Source organism: Equus caballus, chromosome 15, assembly GCF_041296265.1.
Source record: "Equus caballus isolate H_3958 breed thoroughbred chromosome 15, TB-T2T, whole genome shotgun sequence".
Classification (NCBI taxonomy): domain Eukaryota; kingdom Metazoa; phylum Chordata; class Mammalia; order Perissodactyla; family Equidae; genus Equus; species Equus caballus.
Genome location: NC_091698.1, coordinates 11,051,308 through 11,064,750, shown reverse-complemented (window position 1 = coordinate 11,064,750; position 13,443 = coordinate 11,051,308). Strand labels below are relative to the sequence as shown.

General features: G+C 35.3%; 1 pseudogene; it reads right to left on the bottom strand.

Moving 5' to 3' along the window:
• Window positions 1–6,771: 6,771 nt before the first annotated feature.
• LOC138917788 (olfactory receptor 5L1-like) lies at window positions 6,772–11,152 on the bottom strand (annotated as a pseudogene).
• Window positions 11,153–13,443: the final 2,291 nt, after the last annotated feature.

The following is a 13,443-nucleotide window of genomic DNA, read 5'->3' as shown; positions in this document are numbered from 1 at the left end:
ACATTACCCTGATGCCAAAACCAGACAAGTAAAACACAAAGAAGGAAAACGATAGGTCAATATCACTGATGAAATTTAGATGCAAAAATTCTCAACAAAATATTGGCAAACCGCATACAGCAATACATTAAAAGAATCATACACCATGATCAAGTGGGATTCATTCCAGGAACACAGGGATGGTTCAACATCTGCAAATCAATCAATGTGATACACCACATTAACAAAATGAGAAATAAAACTCACATGATCATCTCTATAGATGCAGAGAAATCATGTGACAAGATCCATCGATTCATGATAAAAACTCTCAATAAAATGGATATAGAAGGAAACTACCTCAACATAGTAAAGGCCATATATGATAAACCCACAGCGAACATCATACTTAATGGCAAAAAACTGAAGGCCATCCCTCTGAGGACTGGAACAAGACAAGGATGCCCACTCTTGCCACTCCTATTCAACATAGAACTGGAGGTATTGGCCAGAGCAATTAGGCAAGTAAAACAAACAAAAGGAATCCAAATTGGAAAGGAAGAAGTGAAACTTTCACTATTTGCAGATGATATGATTCTATACATAGAAAACCCTAAAGGATCCACCGGAAAACTACTAGAAATAATCAACAACTACAGCAGAGTTTCAGGGTACAAAATCAGTTTAAAAAATCAGTTGCATTTCTAGATACTAACAAGGAACTAGCAGAAAAAGAAACGAAGAATGAAATTTCATTTACAATTGCAAGAAAAAGAAAAGAATAAAATACGTAGGAGTAAACTTAACCAAAGAGGTGAAAGACCTGTACACTGAAAACTATAAGTCAGTACTGAAAGAAATTGAGGAAGGCATAAAGAAATAGAAAGATATTCCATATTAAGGGTGACATCCCCAGGGTTTTATACATTATTCTTTACTAATGGAAAAAATATCAATGCATCTTTGATTTTTCAGAGAAGTAATTTGATGTGGATTTAACTATTTTGCCCCTATGTGGAATAACCTATTCCCCAAGATTTCTTGACTGAATTATTAATTATTTTGCTGGAGAATATCAATAGAAATTACAATCAAGATGCTAAGGGTATTCAGTGCATTCTTTTGTTATCTTACTGGTTGATAATGATGACACTTGAAAAGACAGAATTATTATAGTCCCTAAACAAACAAATATCAGTAAGTTACCATTAAGAGAACCAAGATTTTTTCTTCACGTTTCCCATTAAAATAATGGCAACTCATTTGGATCTATTTCAATGAAACTGGATTGGCAAATGATGAGTGGAGGGTTTTTTTTTCAATCTCTCTCTCCTTTAACACAATACTTGTTCAAACTACTATTTTTTGCATAGCCTTAACTTATCCAGCTAGTTCTTTGGTTTTCTAAGTACATATCATGGCATCAGTAACACCGTCTGAAAAAAGGGCTAAATTCAAATGAATTAAGGCAATAATTTCAAAGGAAAGAATATTCAATGAGAGTTACTGATGGTTAAATGGCTCTATATGGTGCCGATCTACAGGAATAATGGAAGAAAAGCTATGAAGAAAGTTGGTTTTTTAACAATTATGGAATTCTTATGTTCCAGTTTTCTACTGCTCATAAAAAATTACTCAAGAACTTTTTGGCTTAGAGTAACAGCACTTTCTTGTATTTCTTGGGTCAGGAATTCCAGCAGGGTGTATCTGGGTGATTATTCTGTTTCATGTGGCATTGACTCTGGTCACTCAGGAGTATTCAGATGGTGACCAGTCTAATCCAGAATGTATAAAATGGCTTTGCATTTCTATATGATTTGGTTACAATGATGCATTAGAGAGACAGCAGTCCAGTTTTGTGTAATTTTTATTCTACTGTGGATAAATAGTTAAAAATAAAAAATTACATTATGAAGATGATTTAAAATAAAATAATGAAATAAATCAAATACAATCATGTGAATGGAGCTGAATTTGCAATAATTGAGTGGTATTTAATTTATTTTGAGGAATCAGAGATTAAAAGATATCTTCTCACCACAACTAAAAGTAAGTGCACCTAATTTATCTCACCAATAAGACTCTCATCTAGAGAACATAATTTTACATATGATTAAGTAGAAAAAGAAATAAGAGAGAAAAAGAAAATAATTAAGCACAGACCAAGAAGTGGAGAAAAAAGGAGATTATTATTGTCAGATGATATTTATATGTAGATAAAGAATATATTCCAGAATTTACAATGAAATTAATAGAGTTTATAAATGAATTTAACGTTTTCTAAATACGATCAATAAACAAAAATCAACTTATTTCTGTATAAAAGAAGAAAACACAAGTTGATACTAAAAATACTTACCCAACACTCACCCAGTATAAAGGGGCACACTTGATCTATGAAGAAGGTGGCACTTCAGAACTCTAGAGAAAAGAACTGTAGAGAAAAGAATGGTCTTCTAAGAAATAGTTCTAAGTAAATTACATGTAAATACACAAAAAAGGAGAATTTGACCTTCATACCATTTACGAAGAAAAGAAAAGTCCGTTTAGTTGTAAACCTAAATATGAAAGAAAATACCACATTTCTTTTTATTGCAGTAACATTGGGTTATAAAATTATACCGCTTTCAGATGTGCATTTCAGTATGTTTCAAATTATGTGTAGATTACATCATGGTCACCACCCAAAAAGGAATTATAGTCCATCACCACACATGTGTGCCTAATCCTCCTTTTGTCCTCCCCATTCGCCTCTTCCCCTATGGTAACCACCAACCCAAACTCTGTTGTTATGTGTTTGTTTGTTGTTCTTTTTATCTTCTACTTATTTGTGAGATCATACGGTATTTGACTTTCTCCCTCTGACTTATTTCACTTAGCATAATACCCTCAAGGACTATCTATGTTGTCAAAATGGCCAGATTTCATCATTTCTAATGGCTGTGTAGTATTCCATTATGCATATATAACACATCTTCTTTATCCATTCATCCCTTGATGGGCACATAGGTTGGTTCCAAGTCTTGGCCATTGTGTATAATGCTGCAATGAACATAGGGGTGCAAGTATCTTTATGCCTTTGCATTTTCAAGTTCTTTGGATAAATACCCAGCAGTGGGATAGCTGGACCATATGGTAGATCTATTCTATATTTCTGAGGATACCGTGTACTGCTTTCCATAGTGGCTGCACCAGTTTTCACTCCCACCAGCAGTGTATGAGGGTTCCCTTCTCTCCACATCCTCTCCAACATTTGTTGTTTCCTGTCTTATTAATTATAGCCATTCTGACCTGTGGTGATATCTCATTGTAGTTTTGATTTGCATTTCCCTGATAGCTAATTAGCTAATGATGTTGAATATCTTTTCTCGTGCCTGTTGGCCAGCTATATATCTTCTTTGGAGAAATCTCTGCTCAGATCTTCATATCATTTACAAAAAAAAAAAAAAAAAAAAGCCCTGTTAGTTTGTAAATCTAAATATGAAAGGAAATACCATAAAGTTTTTTTCTTTAATTTCATCTGTTTACATATTGATTGGTTGATTGGTTGAAGTATATCTCGGTTCTTTTTTTTAAGTATGGTTTTGGTGAGGAAGATTGGTGCTGAGCTAACATCTGGTGCCAATCTTCCTCTTTTTGTTCTCCCCAAAGCCCCAATACATAGTTGTATAACCTAGTTGTATGTCATTCTGGTTCTTCTCTGTGGGATGCTGCCAAAGGATTGCTTGATGAGTGGTTTGTTGGTCCTCATCCAGGATCCAAACCAGAAAACTCAAGACCACCAAAGCAGAGCACATGAACTTAACCACTCAGTCATGAGGCTGACCCAACACAATAAAGATTTTAAAGGATCTTCATGACATTGATGGATGAATTCTTTAATTGTGAGCCATAGTGTACAGATTAATAAATTGAACAGCATTAAGAAATGATCTTCATTTAAATGTCATTCACATAAGTGAAATTTTTCAGCACAAAGCATTTAACTGTATCCTTTATAAAGAAATGCTCCAAATAAAAACCAGAAAACTCAGGAGAAAAATTGGGAAGAAACTTGAAGTACTTTACAAAAATGGATAATCCCAATGGCCAGAAAATAAAAGAAAATAACCCAATAGTAACAAGACAAATGCAAATGCGATCCATGGCTTTAAAACAAATGAGATCATGATACACCCATCAGAGTAATGACCATTTAAATAGACTAACCATAGAAAGTACATGGAAGATGTAAAGGCATGGGAGCTCTCATTCCATGCTGACATGTGAATTGGTATCCCAAGCAGAAAAGAGCCTACCTTCACCTTGAGGATCCTACTTTACATATGTATCCAGCAGAACTGCATGTACATGTGTGCCAGGGGACACCTAAAAATGCTCATCTTAGTACCATCCATAATAGCAAACCCTTATCAAATTAAAATGGAAAAATAGGGGATGACCCGCTATATACTAAGCAGCCCAAAAGGTCCTTATTGTGGTAATGCTCCCCCGCTGACATCCCCCCCTCCTTGAAGGAGGGCTCTGTACCTTAAGATTGCTCCAGCCAGCCATGAATTTCCCATGGCTAAAAGCTGGCTTTTTTCTTTCCAGAAAGATATTTCTGCCTCTTCAACCTCAGTCAGCATTGTCGCTTTCTGTAGGGCTTCTTCTCATCCAATTTTCAGCTCTCTCTCGGGGGGAATTGTTACAAGAGTAGTCATAAATTTGTTGTATTTGTGGGAAGAGATGAGTTCAAATTCCACCTACAACACCATCTTGACACCGTCCTGTCCATGTCCATGCTAATGGCTAATAGGAGAATGGTAGAATATTTTACAGTCTTTCAAAATACAAGTGTATCTTGCAGCAAAAATTTTGTATTTTAAATAACATTATAAAATAATATACCCCTTATTATTTACTACAGAAGATAAAGTTGAGATTGTGGGATATTATCCAGGATCTGGCAGAAAGATCAACTCTGAGAACATAATTTTTACTAAATAATTTAAATATGGTAATGGATATATTACACACCAAAAGGGAAGGAAAATAATCTCAATAAGAGGTGTTGTAAACATTAGTATATTGTTTGGGAAAGTGAGTTGGACAATTACTTGTAATTGTAGTGAATGTAAGCATTCATTCATTCAGCAAAAATATACCAAATAAATTAAAAAACAATAAATTTAATACTAATTTAAGTTAAAAATTCATACAAATTTGAGATAACATGTCGAATGGAGCAAGATTCATTTTCACCTCATTTTATTCAAGTTGTCCAAAATTTAATGTAAGTACATAAAAAATGTAGACTACATATAAAAAAGCATGCCTAATACATAAAATTAAGTAGCATCATGAAATTATATTTGTAAATATCTTTAGAGGTTACTTTTTTAAATGTAAATCATCTTGTAAATTATTATGAAAATCATTCACATCCAGTGGAAATATGAGCAAAATGTATGAATAGAAACCTCACAGAGAAGAGTTTAAAATTATTGAACATTAAATTCTTCCATATATTGAATTTCTCTTTTTTTTTCTTTTTCTCCTCTATCCTTAATTTTTAGGTTGACATAGATATAGTTTTATCTCTTGGATAGAATCAGCATTAATACATTTTCCGAAGTTTTATTAAATCCAAACATATATTATTATGGGGTAATCCTTTTTACACTCTTTTTCTTGCTGTTTTACGTACTTTGAATATATAATTTTATTGGAACACACACAAAATATAGGAATAAAGTTTAATGCTATATCTAAATCTCTAAGATTCAATAATTCATGCAATGGAATTCAGGGATTTATGCCTCTGTCTCACTCTCTTCCCAATTTCTAAATGGTGCATGTGAATCAGGTTTGAATGAAGAATTGTGGTTTAGAAACATAGAGGAAGGGTGAAAAAGGTCATTGATCAAGAGCAAAGAACATAAACAGAATTTAGAAGTCCACTTATCATCACATTGAGCATTTGATCCACACTATTGTAAAAGAAGCATGGAGATAAGAAGTGAAAGATAAAGTGAAAAAATACACTGAGGTCAGATTAGCTGCCACTCATAACAATGGTTATTAAGTGACTGCAATGTATATACATATAACACCTACAATCAAATATATGAGAGAGAAACAGAGAGACACAGAGACTTAGAGATAGAGGCGGAAACAGAGAAATAATTATATGCCAGGGATTATTCTAAACTCTTTCCACATGACATGTGATTTAATTTTCCTAAGATTTCTGTGAAATAATTATTATTAATGTCTCCACTGTTCAGACACGATCTGAAGTCCCAAAAACACTGGACCTTGCAATGACAACAATGAAAATAATAAAGGAAGCAAGAAGTAAGCAACCAACAGGACATATACACATACAGGAATCTAATTCTGTGCATAAACTGACAAAGCTGTGCTCTTCATTGTAAAATAACAGGAATTCAATTTTGTCTTGAATCAGTTTCTGTGATGGATACTAAAATAAAATGTGATTTTCGTCAGTTCTTTATTAAGCTTTTGAAGAGTTTACAGTAAACTAAATGTGAGTGTCTTAATTGTCATTACCCATAGTCATTTGAATCATTGTAGGTTGAATGAACCCAAAGAAGTAGGCTGAAAATTTTGAAATATGCTCAATCTTACCCTTGTAAATGAAAGAGGCATAAAGATGAGTGAATCAAAAGACTGACTTATAACTATCTGCCTCTTGACTGTTATCTCCTCTCCAACACTGAAGCCCATTGACTTATCCCTCCACCAGCCCCCGCTTTGGGATGCTGAGTCCTACTAAGAAAATCTTCTCTATGAAATTATTTTGGAGCCCCCTGCTTTTCTGAGAGCTGCCTTCATTCCCTGTTCCTTGGGCTATAATCATAGGATTCAGCAGGGGAATCATCACACTGTGGAATATCATGGCCACTTTGTCAGTATCCATCCTGTTGCCAGAAATGGGCCAGCAATAAATAAAAGGGATTGTTCTGTGGAAGACAATGATGGTTATAAGGTAGGAGGCACGGGTTGAAAAGGTTTTGCACTTTGACTCTATAGAGTGCATCCTCAGGATGCCGATGAGAATAAACAAGTGGGTGAGGATGATCAAGATGGTGATACTCTCATTGAAAGTGGCCACAATGTATAGCAGCAGTTTATTCATAGTGACATCAGAGCAAGCAAAAGATAAGACAGGGAACACATTGAAACATAAATGCATTTTTAATTTGTTAATTTTATTTTTTTATTGAGGTCATATTGGCTTATAACATTGTGTAATTTCATGTGTGCAGTATTATATATTAGTTTCTGCACAGATTACACATTTATTTCTGCTCTAATTTTTATTTCCCTTCTCCTGACTTTGGGCTTTGTTTGTTCTTCTTTTTCTAGTTCTTTTAGGTTTTAGGTTTAGTTTAATGTTACTTATTTGAGATTTTTCTTGTGTGTTGAGGTAGACCTGTATGCTGTAAATTTCTTTCTTAGTATTGCTTTTGTTGCATTCCCTAACAGTTGGTAGGCTATGTTTTCGCCTTCATTTGTCTCCAGGTATTTGCTTATCTCTCCTTTGATTTCTTTATTGATCCAATGGTTGTTCAGTAGTATGTTATTTATTCTCCACATATTTGTGACTTTCCCAGCTTTTTTCATGTAGTGCATTTCTAGGTTCATACCGTTGAGTTTGGACAAATACTTGATGTAGTTTCAATCTTAAATATGTTGAGGCTTGCCTTGTTTCCCAATATATCATCTGTCTTTGAGAATTTCCATTTGCACTTAAGAAGAACATATATTCTGCTGCCTTTGGAGGGAATGTTCTATATGTATTTATTAAGTCTATCTGGTCTAGTGTTTCATTTAAGTCCAGTGTTTCCTTGTCGACTTTTATCTGGATGATCTATCCATTGACCTAATTGAGTTGCTGAGTTTCCCTACTATTATTGTGTTGCCGTCAATTTCCCCCTTTAGTTCTGTTAACAGTTGCTTTATATACTTTGGTGCTCCTGTATTAGGTGCATATATATTAATGTGTTATGTCCCCTTGGTGGAATGTTCCTCTTATCACTTTGCACTGCCCCTCTTTGTCACCTATTATCTTTTTATTATCTTGAAGTCTGCTTTGTCTGATACAAGTTTAGCTACACATGCTTTGTTTTGCATCCATCTGTCCCCTTAATTCTGAGCCTGTGTTTATCTTTAAAGCTGACAAACGCAGGCTCATATTTTTGTTTTTTATTTAATTTTATTTGAGGAAGATTAACCCTGAGCTAACTACTGACAATACTTCTCTTGCTGAGGAAGACTGGCCCTGAGCTAACATTGATGCCCATCTTCCTCTACTTTATACGTTGAATGCCTACCACAGCATGGCTTTTGAAAAGTGGTGCCATGTCTGCACCTGGGATCTGAACCGGCAAGCCCTGGGCCGCCAAGAAGTGGAATGCACGAACTTAACTGCTGTGCACTGGGCTAATCACAAGTTTTTTTTTTTAATCCATCCAATGACATTATGTCTTTTGATTCGTGAATTTGATCCATTTACCTTTAGACTGATTTTTGATAAATGAGAACTTAATACTGCCATTTTATCTCTTGTTTTCAAGTATTCAATATTTCCATTGTTTCTTTTCCCTTGTATTTCTAGCTGTCATTTCATTTTACCAGTTTTCTTTTGTGGTTTTCTCTTTATTTACGATTTGTTCTTCAGCTCTGTTTTTTCTTGTTTCATGATTTCCATGTGTTTTATATGAAATATCTCATAGGTGAAATAGTCCATTTTCTGGTAACCTCTTTTCTCCATTAGTTTAAGCACTTTCCTTCCCTTTCCCCCTTTCTTTTCTGTGTTATTTTTGTCAGGAATTATTGCTTTTCTGTGTTGTAACTATTTTCATAAATTAAGTTTTTATGGTTATTTTTGGTGCTCTCTTTCCTTTTATCTTGTGTGTTATAATTGTTTGCTAACCTATTCTGATAGTGAGCTGCAATTTTCTGATTCTGTCTATTTATCTCCTTACTCAAAGCTTTGTACATCTTTGTCTTTTTCTTTCAGGTAGGAGGTCTCCCTTTGTCATTTCTTATAAGCAAGTCTCATGATGATGAAGTCATTCAGCCATTGTTCATCTGTGCATGCTTTTATTTCCCCCATTTTATTGTAAGGGTGATTTTACTGGATAGAGTATTCTTGGTTGTAATTTTTTTCTTTTCATTATTTTGAATATATCATTCTATTCTTTCCTAGCCTCTAAGGTTTCCACTATGAAATAGGTGAAATCCTGAGAGGGGTTTCCTTGTAGGTTATTTTCTTCTGCCTTGCTGCCCTTAGTATTTTTTCTTTGTCACTGACTTTTGACAATTTTAGTATATGACTTGGGGAAGGTCTTTTTGCATTGAGGTAGTTAGGACTTCTACTGGCTTCATGTACTTGTACATCCACTTTCTTCCCCAGGTTTGGGAAGTTCTCAGCTATTATTTCTTTGAACAAGCTCTTGGCTGCTTTCTCCCTCTCTTCTTCATCTGGGATACCTATAATTCTATGTTAGTGTTCTGAATTGAGTCAGACATTTCTCAACGAATTTCCTCTTCTTTTTAAGTCTTAGGTTTCTTTCCTCCTCCATCTGAAGCCTTTCTAGATTTCTATGTTCTAGGTCACTTATTATCTGTTCCATAAGGTCTTGTCTTCCTTTATGGTTTCTACATTATTTTTTTAATCTCATTAATTGTGTTCTTCATATCCAGAATTTCTGCGTAATGTCTTTAAGGGCTTCAATCTCTTTGGTGAGGTATTCCTTCCGTTTATTAATTTTATTCCTGAGCTCATTGAACTATCTTTCTGTGTTTGCTTGTAACTCACTGAGTTTCATAACGACTATTTTGAATTCTCTGTAATTTAGATTCCAATCTTCTGTGACTTCAGGATTGGTTTTCAGACACGTTGTTTTCCTTCAGTTCTGCAATGCTGCTGTAATTCTTCATGTTTTTTCATGAATTGATCCTCTGCCAGCACATGTGTGGTAGTATATGGTTTCAGATTCCATCTGCCAATGCTTGGGGAGAGACAACGTCTATGTTTTCTCTTTACAACCCATTTGCTCGTACTTGTGCCAGTTGGATGCTCTGTACTTGTGCAGGCAGGCCTTATCCACTTGGTGGGTCACTCTTATGTGTATGGGGCCATTGTGCTTGGCACGTGGGTGGGTTTCACACATGTGGGTGGACCTCTGCATCCAGTACATCATACTCACAGAGGTGGGGTTCTTTGAGTGGGCTAGGTGGTGAACCATTGCAGGGGCTCACCTGCTGCTGCTTGATGGGGAGTATTTGCAAGGGTAGGGCCACTCTGGCATGATGGACACTTCCAGAACCCAGGTTAACACTCTGAAAGCATTTTCACATGGGCCAGGCTGTCTCCACATCTTCTCACAGTCATGCCCACCACTGTGTGAGGATCCATGTCCTGGATGACTGCCACCAGTGAGGGAGATGGTCCACTCCCTTAGTTCTACTGCTTTGCAGGGGTCCAGTATATCCACTTCCAGATGTATAAGTGCATGGGTCTCTCAGGCATCCTGCTGTGTTGTACATGGAATCCTCTGTTGGTTAATGGATGTCTGTTTAGGTGTAGCTTAGAAGGGAGAGACAAAAGGATTGATTCTCTCTGTCACAATGCTGGCATCACTTCAGTTAATCACATTTGGCATATAGGATGAGATTTCGAGAGCTAAACATAAGTCTGCTGGAGAAAAAACAGTCCCACAGAGGTATCAACAAGACACCAGCTCCACACAGAGATTCCAGGGCCTGGTGACCATGTACACCAGTGAGCCACAAAATAGTCATAGGTCATCACAGCTAGCAGGAAAACTTCAGTTGCCACACCTGCAAAACAAGTAGACTTGCACAGAACATCCCAGGATGAATATGGCTGTGTCTTCATTTAATATATTACCTAGCATCTTTGGCATGAAGATCACAGAGTAACAAAGATCCAAAAGGACAAGCGGCTGAGGAAAAAGTACACGGTGCTGTGAACTTTAGAGCTGACTCAAATCAGTGCAATCATGCCCAGATTGCCCAAAATCATGATTCCATAGTAGGCAAGAAACAACAAGCAGAGGAAAACCCTCAAATCTGGGGCATCTGCTAATACAAAGAGAATGGCTTCTGTCACATCAGTACACTTCTCCTTTCCCATGTCCTTACTTTACTGGGGTTGCAGAAAAACATTAATTGTTATTCTCCATTTTATGATCTCAAATTAAGTTTTGTCTGTCTTCTAAAGAAGACATGGGAATAATTAAAATGGTTAATTTTTTTCAGCAAAAATTAGGTCATTGTTTTCATAAACTTTAGGGAAATTTCAGAAACTGTAGCATACAAATGCATAGAGTTCACAATTTAATTTGCACATCATGTAAAAGCATTCAGAACCACATAGCCTATATGATCCCTTAAACTAGTCATATATAATTTAGAGTGTGGAACTGAATCATTTAGAAAGACATCAAATATTATTTAATTAGCCATATTGTTTTATGAAATTCAAATTCCTTTTTTCTGGCCATTTCTTTAATACTGGAAATATTTAGATGCCAGGAAATAATTTGTCAAAATATATAGCACTCTTCTCTGTTTTCCACTGAAACAATGAAAAGTATGCTTATTCATACTGTTAACCCACAGTGTTCATTATTTATCAGTATGGTATAGATGGAGAAAGTGGCTTTTGTAATCTGTATTAGCATTTTTGTCTATAAAATTAGCTGTGATTTTGTTAATTATGCAATTCAGTGACAGCTATTCTTCATGGAATTGGTACTTGGGTTCAAACTTCCTGTAACTATGACTCTGAAGCCTTACAATCACCTATTTGACAAATGAAGTCAATACTTTACATCTACATAAAAAACTAATCGAAGACGTGAATATGAATTATTAATGCAAATGCTTCCTGCTGCATTGAACTATTGTTTATGATAGTAAAACTTAGAAATAAAGTGTTACACAAGAGGAAAATGGTCAAAGTTATGGTACATATATATTATGGAAAACTATACAGCCATTAAAATTATAGGTTTTTTCACATTGTTTTTCAACATTATATACATTTTAGGTATACATTATATTTTGACTTCTGTGTAGACCACCAGAAGTCTAGATACCATCCATCACTGTACATACATGATTTTTTACCCCTTTCACCTCTCCCACACCCACTCTGGTAACCACCAATCTGGTCTCGATATCTATGTGTTTGCTTGTTTATGTTCCAAGTATGAGTAAAATCATGTAATTAATGATATTTTTGAAGAAATTTTAATGACATGCAGAATTACTATGGCAAAATGGCATGTTATAAAAAATAGCAATCCAGATTGCACAGACAGAATATTGTATATGTTTACATAATTTGTGTTGTATATTTAACCCTCACAACATCAATGAAACATTAATATTTTATTTCAATCATTTTTTTTTAGAAAAAGCAATTTAGAAACTTGCTTGTATTTTCACAAATGTGTAATGCTGTAGAGTAAGAAAGGACTGTGTGAGTTTTTTAAAAATAAAATACTTATATATTCAAATTCTTTGACCTATAGAAAATGCCAACAGAGGATGAGTACACTCTTGTTTATTCTTTCCCTCCTGACCCTTGCTAGATATGCATATGACTATAGAGGCACTGTCAGGAGAATCTCCATGCAGTATTTACCAGGTTCCATGGATGGAGTTAGTGTAAGAGAGGAAGAAGAGGGAAGAAGAGAGAAATCAAGTATTCTTCCCAATTTGTTTACACTCTATTCCCTCCTACACTAACAGTTGTTACAAAATATTTGGTTCTGCAGATAAACTTGTCCCCCTTTCCCATTGAAATTGTTTCTGAGTACACAAAGGGAAAGTATTTTCATAAAGGAGTGCTCAAAACATGGCATTCCTTAAAACACTTTCTAATTAAGAGAAGGCTTTTAAATACAGATTGTTAATATGTCTAACACTGCTGTCCTCTTTTACAGTTCATTGTTCTCTTACACAAGGCTGTAATAAATTACTACCATCAGCAAAAAAAGAACAAGGCTCCGGATCCCAGAAAATATCATTTATGTGTTACCAAGAAAACAGAGTGTAGTCCAACCAACCAACCTTTGTGTTAGACATTGCTCTCCCTGTTTCTGAAGATGCCATGATGGGAAAAGATGTAGGCTTTATGTTCTTGTGTGTGGGTATCCCTGGGGCCCATGTTACTTAATCTTCCCAAAATAATCATTGATCTCTGTGGGAGATCAACAAGATATCAGAAAACAATACCACCATGGGACTCAAACAATTAATAGCTTCTGTGAGATACAAACAGGGAGAAAAACTATCTCACCTGGGGACATATTATTAAAAGTCAACATGATCCCTTCCAGGATTCATGAACAATTGCAGAGCATTGAATGCTGTATCCAATCACTGTGCCATGAGCCAGGGTTGGCGTTAGCATAG